This window comes from Rattus norvegicus, chromosome 10 (assembly GCF_021556685.1).
Source record: "Rattus norvegicus strain SHRSP/BbbUtx chromosome 10, alternate assembly SHRSP_T2T, whole genome shotgun sequence".
Classification (NCBI taxonomy): Eukaryota; Metazoa; Chordata; class Mammalia; order Rodentia; family Muridae; genus Rattus; species Rattus norvegicus.
The window spans coordinates 24,698,172-24,711,238 of record NC_141543.1 but is presented as its reverse complement, the minus strand read 5'-3'; positions in this window follow the sequence as shown (position 1 = coordinate 24,711,238).

The following is a 13,067-nucleotide window of genomic DNA, read 5'->3' as shown; positions in this document are numbered from 1 at the left end:
CATTGTTCTTTTATACTTCATTTCCCTATCAGCAAACATGATTGCGAATTGAAAATATTTAAGATTTCTTTTTTTGTTCGTTCTTAACTAGGACATAATTATGCATGTTAATGCAATGCCCATGTGAAATTTTGATAACACGGATGCCCCGTATAATGTTTCAAATAAGCTAAACAGACCCATCTCCACAAATGTCACTTATTTCTGGGGAAAGGTTTCGGTTCTTTTAATAAAAAAAAAAATGTAACCTTAAGAATAATACACAGAGTTGAGTGCATATGCCTAGCAACGTGGAGAAGGTGTCTGTGACTCGGGTCAGGACTTGGACTGGCATTGGTGGAGAAGTGGCTCTTGGGGCTTCACAACCCATAGGTGCCAGCATCTGATAGGAACACCCCAAAGGCCAGTCAGTGACATGAGAGCTGATGTCTCGCTGAGGGGTGAGTTTGGATCCTGCTGTGCTTGCCCACTGAGGACCATTCCCCTTCATCATTTCTTGACTCAGAAGTACATGGAGCCATCTCCCAAGACCAAAAAGTGGGCAAAGTACATCAGGGGAAATATGTCTAGGTGTGCTGTGAAGGCTCTCATGGCTTCGTTGGGAAATGGGATCGAAGAGAGGGCACAGTGCCTGAGTGTATTTCTGCTGCTGCTATTGCGTTCTTTCATGACGCCGCCCCTGAAGGGAATGGTTTAAAAGAAAGAGATGCTTATCGGGTTCACGGTTTCAGAACATTCGGCACACAGTCCTTCGGTCTTATTGTTCCGGGCCTGTAGCAGGACCATTTGTAACTGTGGGCGAGACCGAGGGAGCTGCTCCCTTCTCGGCATCTGGGAAGGACCAGGATCTGAAGATCCCTTTCAGGGGCACAACACCCACCCAGCAATGATCTAAACATCCTTGGCTATCGTCACCTCTTAAGGTTCTCTGCCAATACTGCTGACAACCAAGCCTGCTAACACCTGGGCCTATAAGGCAAGTTTCAGATCCTAACAGTGAATTCAGTGGCTTGGGAAACAATATTTTTCTCTGATAGGCTGTTTCAGCAGTAAATATCATGTGACTGGGAAATAAAGGCAGAGAGGAAATCAAAGGGAAAGTACTCTATGACAAAAACCTCCACGTGCATTTATTAAGGTCCTTTTTTTTTTTTTTTTTGGTTCTTTTTTTCGGAGCTGGGGACCGAACCCAGGGCCTTGTGCTTCCTAGGTAAGCGCTCTACCACTGAGCTAAATCCCCAGCCCCTAAGGTCCTTTTTCTATAGTGGGTATTCATTCACTTTGATGAACTCATAGTTTCACGATAAATATTTAAGCAACTATAATATATTGCATTTACAACCATTGTACAGTTAAGACTAAAGTCATAGGTTTTGGTTCAGACTTGGGTGTGAATACAGCTTAACACACAGCCAGATCCGTGAGCTGCAGCCCCTTGCTCAGGATTATAGCAGTTGGCCATGTAGCCTACACTTTTAACACTTTTGTGTGTGATCCCAGAGCTCTAGAATCCTTAAATAAAACGGATTTGGACTGAGAAAGTTCATGGCTTTCTGGGAAGTCCTCAAGCTTCCTTGACCTATTAGACCATTTGTCTTGCTGTAGCTGTCGCCCTGGCCTGGCCGTGCTCCGTACGACACACATCTCTGCACCTGCCTAGGAACCCAACTTGGGACGCTTCGTCTGCTAAGTCTTCCCATCTGACTCATTTTTTAATTTTGTCAGCGCCATGAATTAAGAAGGAAACAGATCAGATTTATTAATTCCAGCCCTGCTCCATGATTGTGCCCAGAGGCTTATAGACACACTGTAAATCACAAAGAATAATAATTATAATACAGAATAGGTCTCTGTTGAAAGCTGCCTTAGGGGACATCTGTCAACATGTTGGGGACCTCCAGAGGGCCAGCTTCCTCTTTCTTCATTCCAGAATAAACCATGGGGAAAGTAGTCTGTGAATGACAGAAACTTCAGGCCAACAGAAGAGAGATTTCCACTCTGACCCCTTTCTTGGCTAACCATGCAATTTCTTATCCTTAAAAAGAGGAAAGAAAAGAAATAGAAAATAGGGGATTTAATATATGTTAGCAGAGAAAGCTCACTGTGATCCTAACAACAGCCATGAATACAGGCTGAATACATTCTTAAAAGGCCCTCATTTTGTACAGGCAGAAGGCAAAGTCTTCAAGCCAGTAATTACCATTCAAATGCACAACGTGGAGCTGGGACTTACACCCAGAACCACATCACACTGCGGAGGTTAGAAACCTCTGGGTTCTTCTTAATAATCCTTTCCGAGCATTGCATTTCAAATCCCCCAAATGTGGTCTTGAAACAAGGACTGGGCCACTGAAAATGTTTCAAATACACTTTGCCCTCTAAACTGGTGTCCTTATGTAGAAACTGGGGCACATTTCTCACTGACCTTGAATCAATCTGGGTCAGGTGCAGAACTTAAATTTAGGGGTCCCTCCTTATCACCAATGTTTCTTTTTATGGTTTCGGCTACTTGTCATCAAACATGTTACTACTGCCTTAAAAGTATGAAGGATATATATTATTAAAACATTGAGTAGGAAATTCCAGACATAAAGTAGTTTGTGGGTAGTCAACAATTTTCATTTTACATTGTAATGGCTGCTTTTAATATTACCTTGCCGCAAATGAGAATCACCAAAGTAGGGAGCCTCAACTGAAAATTTGTCCCAATTCCTTTAATTAATATTAGAGGGCTCAGCCCAGTGTCCTTGGTTGGATAAAAGAGCAAGATGACCAAGCCATGGTGTGGCGGTTTGAATGTGATTGGCCCAGGGAGTGGCACTATCAGGAGGCGGGGCCTTTGTTGCAGTAGGTGTGGCCTTGTTGAAGAGTGTATCACTGTGGGCATGGGCTTGGAGAGTATCTTAGTCAGGGTTTTACTGCTGTGAACAGACACCATGACCAGTGCAAGTCTGGGGCTGGCTTACAGGTTCAGGGGTTCAGACCAAGGTGGGAGCATGGCAGTGTGCAGGCAGGCATGGTGCAGGAGGAGCTATATCTTCATCTGAAGGCTGCTAGCAGAATACTCACTTCCAGGCAACTAGGACAAGGGTATCAAAGCCCACACCCACAAGGCCACATCTACTCCAATAAGGCCACACCTCCCAACAGTACCACTCCCAGGGCCAAGCAAATATAAACCATCACAGAGAGCTCCCCCCTAGCTGTCTGAGGATGCCAGCCTTCTCCTGTTTGCCTTCAGACCAAGATGTAGAACTCAGCTCCTCCAGCATCATGTCTGCCTGCCTGGACACTGCTATGCTTCCTGACATGATGATAATAGCCTGAACCTCAGAACTTGTGATCCAGTCCCAATTCAATGTCGTCCTTTATAAGAGTTGCCTTGGTCATGGTGTCTCTTCATAGTAATGGGAACCCTAAGACACATGGAGAGAAGCTAGCCAATAAACTCCTCCATGATCTCTGCTTCAGTTCCACCCAGTGGGTTTCTACTTGCATTCTTCCCTGACATCCCTCAGCAAAGAACCATAGTGGGGAAGAACAAGTCAAATGAGCTCTATTGTTCCCAAGTTGCTTTGATCATGGTGCTTTATCACTGCAACAGAAAGCAGGCCAGTGCAAACATATTGTAATTGTCTTATTTTGTTATTGAGTTTGTTAGTCTCTCGCTGTGCCTAATTTATAGAGTAAACTTTATCACATACACAGGGAGCAGAAGAAGCCCTGAGTAAGTAAAGCATGGAGTGGATGTGTACTTTGACATGGGACTGGTCATGCTAATTCCCCTTTCCCATACTGACCTAATAAACACATGTCTATGTGTCTGTCTGTCCTTTCTTCAATCCCTTACTTCCCCTGGCCAGAGTTCTGGGACCCAAGCCACACAGGACATGGAGTACATATAAGAAAGTTCAGAATATATTTAAGAGTTTGATATTATCTAAGGTTCAAGGGTCCCCGGTGAGTCTCGTAATCTACCTCTCCCCACAAGGACAAAGGGGTTGAGTCTCTGGGCAAAATAGAAAGTAAGGACCTGATTTCAGCCACAACCAACTCAGCCTAGTGAGAGAGAAAGAATGGCAGATTAATGCAGCGAGTGTTGGGGGTCTTAATAGTGCTGAGAGGATGCAGGGAAATGAGATCTCGGGGAAATTTCTTGGCAATCTCAGAAGAGTTAAAGGCACATAAACCCAGCTTCTGCCTGGTGGAGTGAGCCTGGGCCCAGCCCTAGGTTTCTCTGTACCTGTGTCCTCAGGTGTAAAGTGGATATAAATCATTTCTGAGGCTCTACTAATGGAATAGGAGAAATTGAAGGTCATGCCTGAGACCTCCATTTTCCGATCAGAATCACCTGCCACCAGGTTCTCGATGATTCTACCCCCTACACCTGATGTCCGTCTTGTTTCTACCGCCTCCACCACCTGTTTAGACAGACTGCTGTCATTTCTACCACCTCCACCACCCGTTTAGTCAGACCGCTGTCATGTTTTGCTTGAACTTTACGAGATACCCTTCCAACGGTACTCTGTATCCTATATATTCTCATCATATTCTCTATTAGGAAGCCAGGTTGCCTTTTCAGACCACAAGTTTGATCACATTAACTACCACCATTACCATGCCCTCTTACATAAGACCCCTTAGATTTCTCTCAAGATGAGAGAGATGATAGATAGATGATTAATAGATGATAGATAGATAGATAGATAGATAGATAGATACATACATACATACATACATAGATGGATAGATGGATAGATAGATCGAGTGATTCCTGATGGCCCTGCCTCCTTTTGTCCTATACAGTAGTCGCTGGCATGGTTTGTCTCTCCAGTCTGTAGGCTGCCCCTTGATGCAGTGCTTTTGACCACAGTGCTCCCTCTGCCTGAAGAGTTCTTTTCTTCTCACCCCAGTTCAGGTGTCCCTTCCTCAAAGAAGCTACTCCAGAAGCTATCATGTCCATATCACATCCTCTAGATATGTCTCCTTCCACAGCCATGGACAATGTCTATTTAAATGGTCACTTCATATATATATCATGGGCTTCTTATGGATGCTTCAGTCAGCCAAGGATAACTTACAGAACCATGGTCCCATAAAATTGTAACACCTAATATGAGGTACCATCATCTTGGTTTGTATAAGTAACTGCACTCCATAAAGTTTACACAACAGTGAACCCTCCTAAGGATGGACTACTCATCATGTCCTTAGCATCGCAGGGCTGTGTTAGCATGGTCTGGGTACTACAGCCTGTCTCCTCTACATCATGGCCTCCCAGAGAGCTGAAGAACTGTCCATTTGGACTCAATGCTAGGTGCATAAAATATAACATAGTGATTGACAGTCAAGAGAGACACAGGGAAGACTGGTTGTTTCGGGGTGTGTGTGTGTGTGTGTGTGTGAGAGAGAGAGAGAGAGAGAGAGAGAGAGAGAGAGAGTATAAACGTGTGAATGTGTGTCTATGTGTGTCGAGTGTGTGAGTGTATGTATGTTTGTGTATCTCTCTGTGTATGAGTGTGTGTGTGAGTATATGTATGTGTGTGTGTCTCTCTCTCTGTGTGAGAGTGTGTGTGTGTGTCTGTCTTAATGAAGTATAATTTGTCAGTCTAACAGTACCAATCCTAAGACATCTCCCTGTGTAAGAGATGGTCGGCAGAGGGCCCCACAGGAGTGATAATTGAAGTCTAGTCAGAGAAAGCTGTTGGGAGATCTTAGGTCCTATCCCCAAATCTCCCAGAACAGCTCAGAGATCCTGCCACTGGGCAGATTGCAGGATATTGTGGCACTCTGCCTACGCCATTCCCAAACTACCCGATCTGGCTTCAAGAAATGTGTTTACAGAAAGGCAACCACAGCCCACCCAGGTTATTCTGAGGCAAATCCACTGCTCCCTCCTTGAGTTGTCATTTTTCAATCTAGAAGAATTTGTAATCGAGAGCTCACAGTTTGGAAGGATCGTGCAGGCGCGTTGGGGGAGATCTGCTTTCTTTGGGGGCTGCGGTTTGCTTGCCAGTCAGTAGTTTTATTTCCATTTTAATTTTCAGAGCATCTGCCCCCAGCAACAGCCTGCGGTTTGGAATTCATGGCTCTGTTGTGTGTTTACCCATGGTGCCTGCTTGTAATTGACAAATTTAAATTCTGGTCATATTTCATTTATTACCCAGACCCAGGGAAAATTCCTAGGCAAAAACCTAATTACAGCGGAAGTGCCACGAGGTAATTGTTGAGAAAGAAGTCCTGCAGTGCAGGGCTAAATATTTCATCTACCCATAAAACGATTACCCTGACAAGATTCTGAAAAATAATAAAATCTGTTTAATAAAACAGAAGCAAAAATACCAGTGTTTTTACACACAAAGTATTAAAACATCCTTCATTTTCGACAGATCCTAAGTCATCTGATTTTTATTCAAATCATGAGCCACAGCTGAGACAGTCCCAAGATCCTTCCTACACGACGGTTGTCTGAAGCTTTCGGGCCTGGGGTAGCTTTTAGACTAACAGCACTGAGTCTGCCTTCTACTGCTCAGCGAGCACTTTGGTGGAATGACGGCTCCGCCCTTAGTTTGGGGTTGCTGTGTGTAGATGTCGTTAAGTCATTCTTTCTGCCCAGTCACCCCTTCCCTTAGCGGTCTCAGAAGATACCAATGCATAGCTTCTACTGCCAAAGCCTGGCTTAGTGTCCTGAGAGTACCAGGGTTAACACTCATTAACTTTTCTGACTTTTTAGGGTACTGCTTTGGCCAGGGCTAGTCTGCTCGTCAGTTGCTAAATTAAGACATTGAGCACCACCACCTGTGTGTAGGAACTGGGCTAAGCAGAGGGTAGAGGATGCTAGTGAGACAGCGATCTCCCGTGATAGAAGAGTTACAAGCTCAAAACCCAGTAACAAACACACAGATACAGAGATGGAAACATTCCCCAAATACGAATAAATATCGCACAGAAGCAATGAAGGGGGCTGCGGTGGAGAATGGGGTGTTCTGAGAAGGTGTCTGGCATGCTCCCCGTAGCTCAATAAGGAGTCCATCTGTGAGGATTGGAAGGAAACAATTGTCTCACAATTGATGGCAGCACACGTCAGGATTCAAGGAGAGAAGGAATAAAGGCTCAGGGTGAGGGTTTGTTCCCAGTGCTGTCTCCAACCACTGCGGGGAGGGGGTGCTCAAAATGGGAAAGGACATGATCTAATCTACACTCCAACAGCTTATCCCACTGTCCTGTGGAAAGGGATACCAGCAAGGACGTTCCTGCAAGGACCGTGGGTAGGAGAGTCCTACATTGCATAACAGCTGAGATAGAAGTGTATTAAAAAACGCTCTAGACTTTTGATGGTGGTGGTAATTAAAACTAGAGAACAGCAGTAAAAAAAAAAAAAGGCGCAGAAACAGAAGGAGTGAGCTAAATTGACAAGATCTGGAAAGTGTGCTCTCGTTTCGCCTTCCCACCTCAGTGATCAAAGCAGACAGTGTGGGTCTGTCACCATCCAAACTGAGGTAGGCGTTCCACCCAAACACTTCCCTCTCTACTGAAGTGGATCTTATTTAGATCTGGGATTATATCAATATCTAAAGATAAAAAAAAATGTTCCTGAGTGTAGTAAGTGACGTTGTGGTTATGCATTTGAGGCTTGCAGAGGATAACCAGTAGAGCTGTAAGCCAGGTATGTGACAGTCTGTGTAGACTGCCTAGGTTACAGTAGAGATGGGGGAGATTGGACATGGGATGCAGAGGGCCCCTCCTTACCAAGTCAGTCTTCAAGGCGAGACCCCGAATCTGCCTTTTTACACACCTGTCGAGTAGCTATGGTACAGTGTGAGGTTTGAGGAGCTCTGCTTGAATGTGGCTGATTTACCTACCGTGTTGAGGGATGATCAGAAGAATTCAAAACAGAGAGACGGCGCTAAGGGTTAAATCACAACCAAATAAATACAAGAAGTCGGCCTTACAACCTTAATGATAACTGGTAGCAATCCTTACCAAGATGCTCTTGGAGGTTCTCCCAAATCTGCTTTTATACACATACACATTTTTCATAACAAAAGATGGGCACGCTTATAGTCTAGTGTAATTGACTTCATTCGCCTAATAAATCCCTTCATAAAGATGCTCATTCCTCACTCCGTGGACAGCTGATGAGGATGCAAGGCAGCAGGGGAGCACGATGCCCAGAGGGAGGCGACATCAGATCAGGATCTATGCCTTTAATAAACAGAGGAAGTATTGTTATGGGATGGATGGCTGACACAATAGAATTAGAAACATATTTGATTTGGGGACAGAGACAGGTGCCCTCTGATTGGTGGATTTCTGGAAATAAACACAACTTGTGTCGTGGAAATGCCTTGCTAGATAGAGGACTAGCTAAGAAGCCAAGCACAAAGAATTTTCAAACAGGCAAGCAACTGGGAAACATAGTGCCTTGTTGGATAGCGCCAGCTTCCTCAGACAGCTAGCCCCTTGCTTGCCTCACAGGGACACTGGAGGAAGAGAAGAGCCGAATTCTGTCACAGTAAGTGTATGCATATTAATATTTTGAACACCGAGTAGGAAGGCTTCATCTTTCTCTTGGCTTCTGTACCCACTGACTACAAGGTTCCACACTGCTGTGTCCCCAGTTGAAGTGTCTGAGTTAGATATATGCCAGATTTAGCAAGCAGAAATGCAGGAGTCCTAGTTAAATTTGAATCTCACACGTGTCGTAAAATTTCAGTCTAATAAGACACTTACTGTAAGCTGTCTATTGTTCCTATAAAATTCCAATTTAGCTGAATATCCTATCTTTTACCTGGCAGCCTTATCTGAGGAGCTCCCTGTCTCAGAGGGACAGAGATGTGGGACACGACTGTAGTTTCTTGCTTGGAGGTTAAGTGAGGAGCAAGGTAGATTCGCATTACGAACACCATTCTGCATTTTACAAGGTGTTTCCCTCAGGAGAAAGAACAAGTGACTGCCTGACAGCAGCGGTGGGCAAAGACTCTTACCTTCACTTTCCATCACAGCAGCCAAGGTCACCCAATTGCTTCTCGTGTCATCTATGTAATTGGTCATGGGAAAGCCCTGGTCATCTGGACATACAAGAAACTTTCCTGATCTTTCTGTCTCTGGTCATGCCTTTCAGGTAACAATGCCAGTGTGCATTCCAGGCTGCTACCTCCCAAATTCATGCCCATAGGGGCAGTACATAGCCATGTTCAGAAGGGACTTAGACTCCCGAGACTGTCCGTCCCTAGAAACAGTGACTGGCACTTTTAATTGATAACCAACAGGCAGAGGGGAGAGCTGGCAGCTCTGAGATCCAGTGAAAGATAATTTACTCAATTTGTTTTCCTGGAAACTAAGGCTTTGTGTCAAGGTTTTGCAATGAAACTAACTGAGCCACTCACAGTCAGTTCCTTAAAAGGCTTCATCACCTTGTTCTGGGGCAGCTTTCTTCTGTGTGGGGAACTTACCAGCTTTTTAATCAATTTCACTTGATTAGCATGAGAATAAACAGCTGCAACCTGCTTTGGGTTCTGAGTGCTACCACAGAGTTAATACGGAGAAGAGATTTTTTTTTAAAGGTCTCAATTGTAGGAGTCCCAAGCTGTAAGTAGAAGATCATGCTTTTTAGGTTAAATTCCACAGAGCCAGAGTAAGCTAGCTACTCAAGGAGGGAACACACTGCCATGGGTTGTCATTGTCCCCTAAGGTAGCCGCTTGCTATAGTCAGACCTTCATATAGAAATGAAGCCAATTCTTTGTGAATCACAAACGATGTCCTGTTGCAGGCTGATCTATCTATAAGAGGCATTCAGAGCTGGTTTGTAGGTAGGCTGTTTTTGGAGGTTATCAAAGGTCGTTGTCCTTTGACTGTCCCTATGAATTTGGGAGGTAGCAGCCTGGAATGCACACTGGTATTGTTACCTGAAAGGCATGACCAGAGACAGAAAGATCAGGAAAGTTTTCTGTATGCCCAGATGACCAGGGCTTTCCCATGGCCAGTTACACAGATGACCCAGGAAGCAATTGGGTGACCTTGGCTGCTGTGATGGAAAGTGAGTGAAAGTAAGAGCCTTTACCCACAGTTGCTGTCAGGCAGTCACTTGGTGAATTCTAAGCACTGGAAGCGAGGCAATGACAGTTGCTGAAGACACCAGATGGATTCTGAAATAGATGCAGTGTGCCCAGGACCCCACACCCTACCCCGTCTCAGCCCTCACCACCGCTTGACTTTCCAAATTCCCCACTTATAATGCTACCTCTGCACACCTACAGAAACAATCGTTCTCCTTAAACAACCCCCTCTCCCCTGCTATTACGTACAGGGAATTTCCACCATACCAGCCACACAAGTCTGAGGTGAAGTTTCCACTTCAAAATAAAGGAGAGGAGGGAAAAGGGGACCCACGCAGGTGGTAAGCTTTGCTCGTAAGTCAGTTCTGTTCGGAAACTGCACTCTTCCTGCTGTTTTGATGTTGAACTAGGCTTGCTTTTGTAAGCCTTAGCTCAGAAAATGAATGTCACTCACTCGCTCTGTGCTGGGCATGCCACATTTATGTGCCTGTGTCTACAGTCTTACGTGTGTATTTAAGTTCAGTGGTCAATTAAAACTAAAAGTCCTGGGAGGCAGAGTGGGTTCATTTACTGTCCTGAGATGGTCTATCGCTGTGCCAGGCAATCCTAATGAGACACCACTCGCACAGCGTCTTGAGCAACAGAAATAGCTTCTCCTCGTAGTTCTGCAGGCAGGAAGGCCAAGAGCAAGGGGTGCAAAGCTCTGGTTCCTTCTGAGGTTTCTTGGATTGCAGATGGCCTCCCCTGCTTTGTCCTCACATGACTGTTAGTCTGTGTGGGAACATTCCTGGTTCTTTCTACATGTTAGAGCCTCTCTCCATATAAGGTAGTGTTCAGATGTGCTTGGGGTCAAATCTTTTTTTTCTCCCATCTTTATTAAATTGGGTATTTCTTATTTACATTTCAAATGTCATTCCCTTTCCCTGTCTCCAGGCCAACATCCCCCTGACCCCCCTCCCCTTCTATATGGGTGTTCCCCTCCCCATCTCCTTCCATTGCCACCCTCCCCCCAAGAATCCCGTTTACGGGGGTCTAGCCTTGGCAGGACCAAGGGCTTCCCCTTCCACTGGTGCCCTTACTAGGCTATTCATTGCTACCTATGCAGTTGGAGCCCAGGGTCAGTCTTTGGGTAGTGGCTTAGTTTGGGGTCAAATCTTAACACTTCTGTTATAAGGCACAATCACATCTTAAAATGCTCTCCATATAGAATCACATTCTGAGGTGCTGGGTGCACACTAACACAGGAATCTGAGAGGGATTTTTTTTTCTTTTTTTCAGAGCTGGGGACCGAACCCAGGGCCTTGTGTTGCTAGGCAAGTGCTCTACCACTGAGCTAAATTCCCAACCCCGGGACTTTTTTTCTGCTGATAAGTTTTTAATTGGTTATTTTATTTATTTACATTTCAAATGTTCCCCCTTCCCGGTTTCCCATTCCCCCTCTCTTTCTCCCCTCTTCCTCTGAGAGGGTGCTCCCCCACCCTCTCCTGCCTCACCACTCTAGCATCCCTGTTACCTGGGGCATCAAACCTCCACAGGACCAAGGGCCTCCTCTCCCACTGATGCCAGACAAGAGCATCCTCTGCTACATATGTAGCTGGAGTCATGGGTCCCTCCACGTGTACTCTTTGATTGGTGGTTTAGTCCCTGGGAGCTTTGGCTGGTCAGGTTAGTTGATATTATTGTTCTTCCTAGGGGGTTGCAATCCCCTTCAGCTCCCCAATTCTTCTATTGGGGTCCCTGGACTCAGTCTGAAGGTTGGCTATGAGTGTCTACATCTTTATTGGTCAGGTGCTGGTAGAGCCTCTCAGGAGACAGCCATTATCAGGCTTCTGTCAGCAAGCACTTCTTGGCATCAGCAATATTGTGGAGGTTTGGTGTCTACAGGTAAAAAGGATCACTATGTGGGGTGGTCTCTGGATGGCCTTTTCTTCAGTCTCTGCTCCAGTTTTTGTCTCTGCATTTCCTTTAGAGAGGAACAATTAGGGGTTAAAATTTTTGAGAGAGGTGGGTGGCCCCATCCCTCAACTGGAGGCCATGCCTGCCTACTGCAGATGGTCTCTACAGGTTCTAGCTCCCCTTTGTTGGCTATTTCGGCTAATGATCTTTTAAAAAATCCAGCTCAGTGGCTGGTATCCTGGCCTTGAAGACAGCCAGAAGGATGCAGAGGAAACAGCAGAAGGATCAAATCACAGATACAACGAACTCTGCAGTTCTGTCATTCCTGGCTGTGGAGCCTGGAGCAGGGCAGGACTTTAGCTCTGTGAGAGTAAGCAGTTTTTTTCTATGTAACTGGAATAATAGCTCCTTCAGAGCTGTCAGAAGAGTAAAGCTCCTAACATAACACACGACACAAAGTGAGTTCACAGAACACCCTTTGTCAATTGTCTAGTGCCTACTTATATTTTCATAACTCCTTGCACCTGAAAGAAATAAGACATCAAGTGCTTGCGTTAGAAATATTAAGCAAGGGGAATATCGGCGCAGGAAACCAATGCCACAGCACCAGGGAGAGCTGATTCAGGGAGGCTGTCTCTAGAAACTTGAAAATTTACAACTGGCGCACTGAGGATTAAGAAGCCTTAGAAAAGGAAGGAGTGTCAGGGAGCTTCTAATCCTGGATCCCCCAAACTCGTGGACACATCCCACTAGCGATATGAAGGACACTGCTGTAGGGCCCATTGGCATCAACATGCATGCACTCATGGTGAGTTACTCTTCTTGGACTTCCTTCTGTCTTTCTGATTCCATTCAGATGAAAGTCTCAGCTTGTTCTAAACAGCCTGCGACACTTTCCTGACCAATAAGAACTCATTTAAAAAAGACTGGGTTCTGACATGGCATCACGAGGCAAGCTCACATAACATAAAATACCACGCCATTTTCATTGCCCGTGGGTCCTTCTGTTGCCTTCTGGTCACATTTTATTCTACTTATACCGGTGATGTGCTTTTAAAAGTAAATTTAAAAGGGGTGAGGCTTAAGATGTGATAGTAATACTAGCATACCAG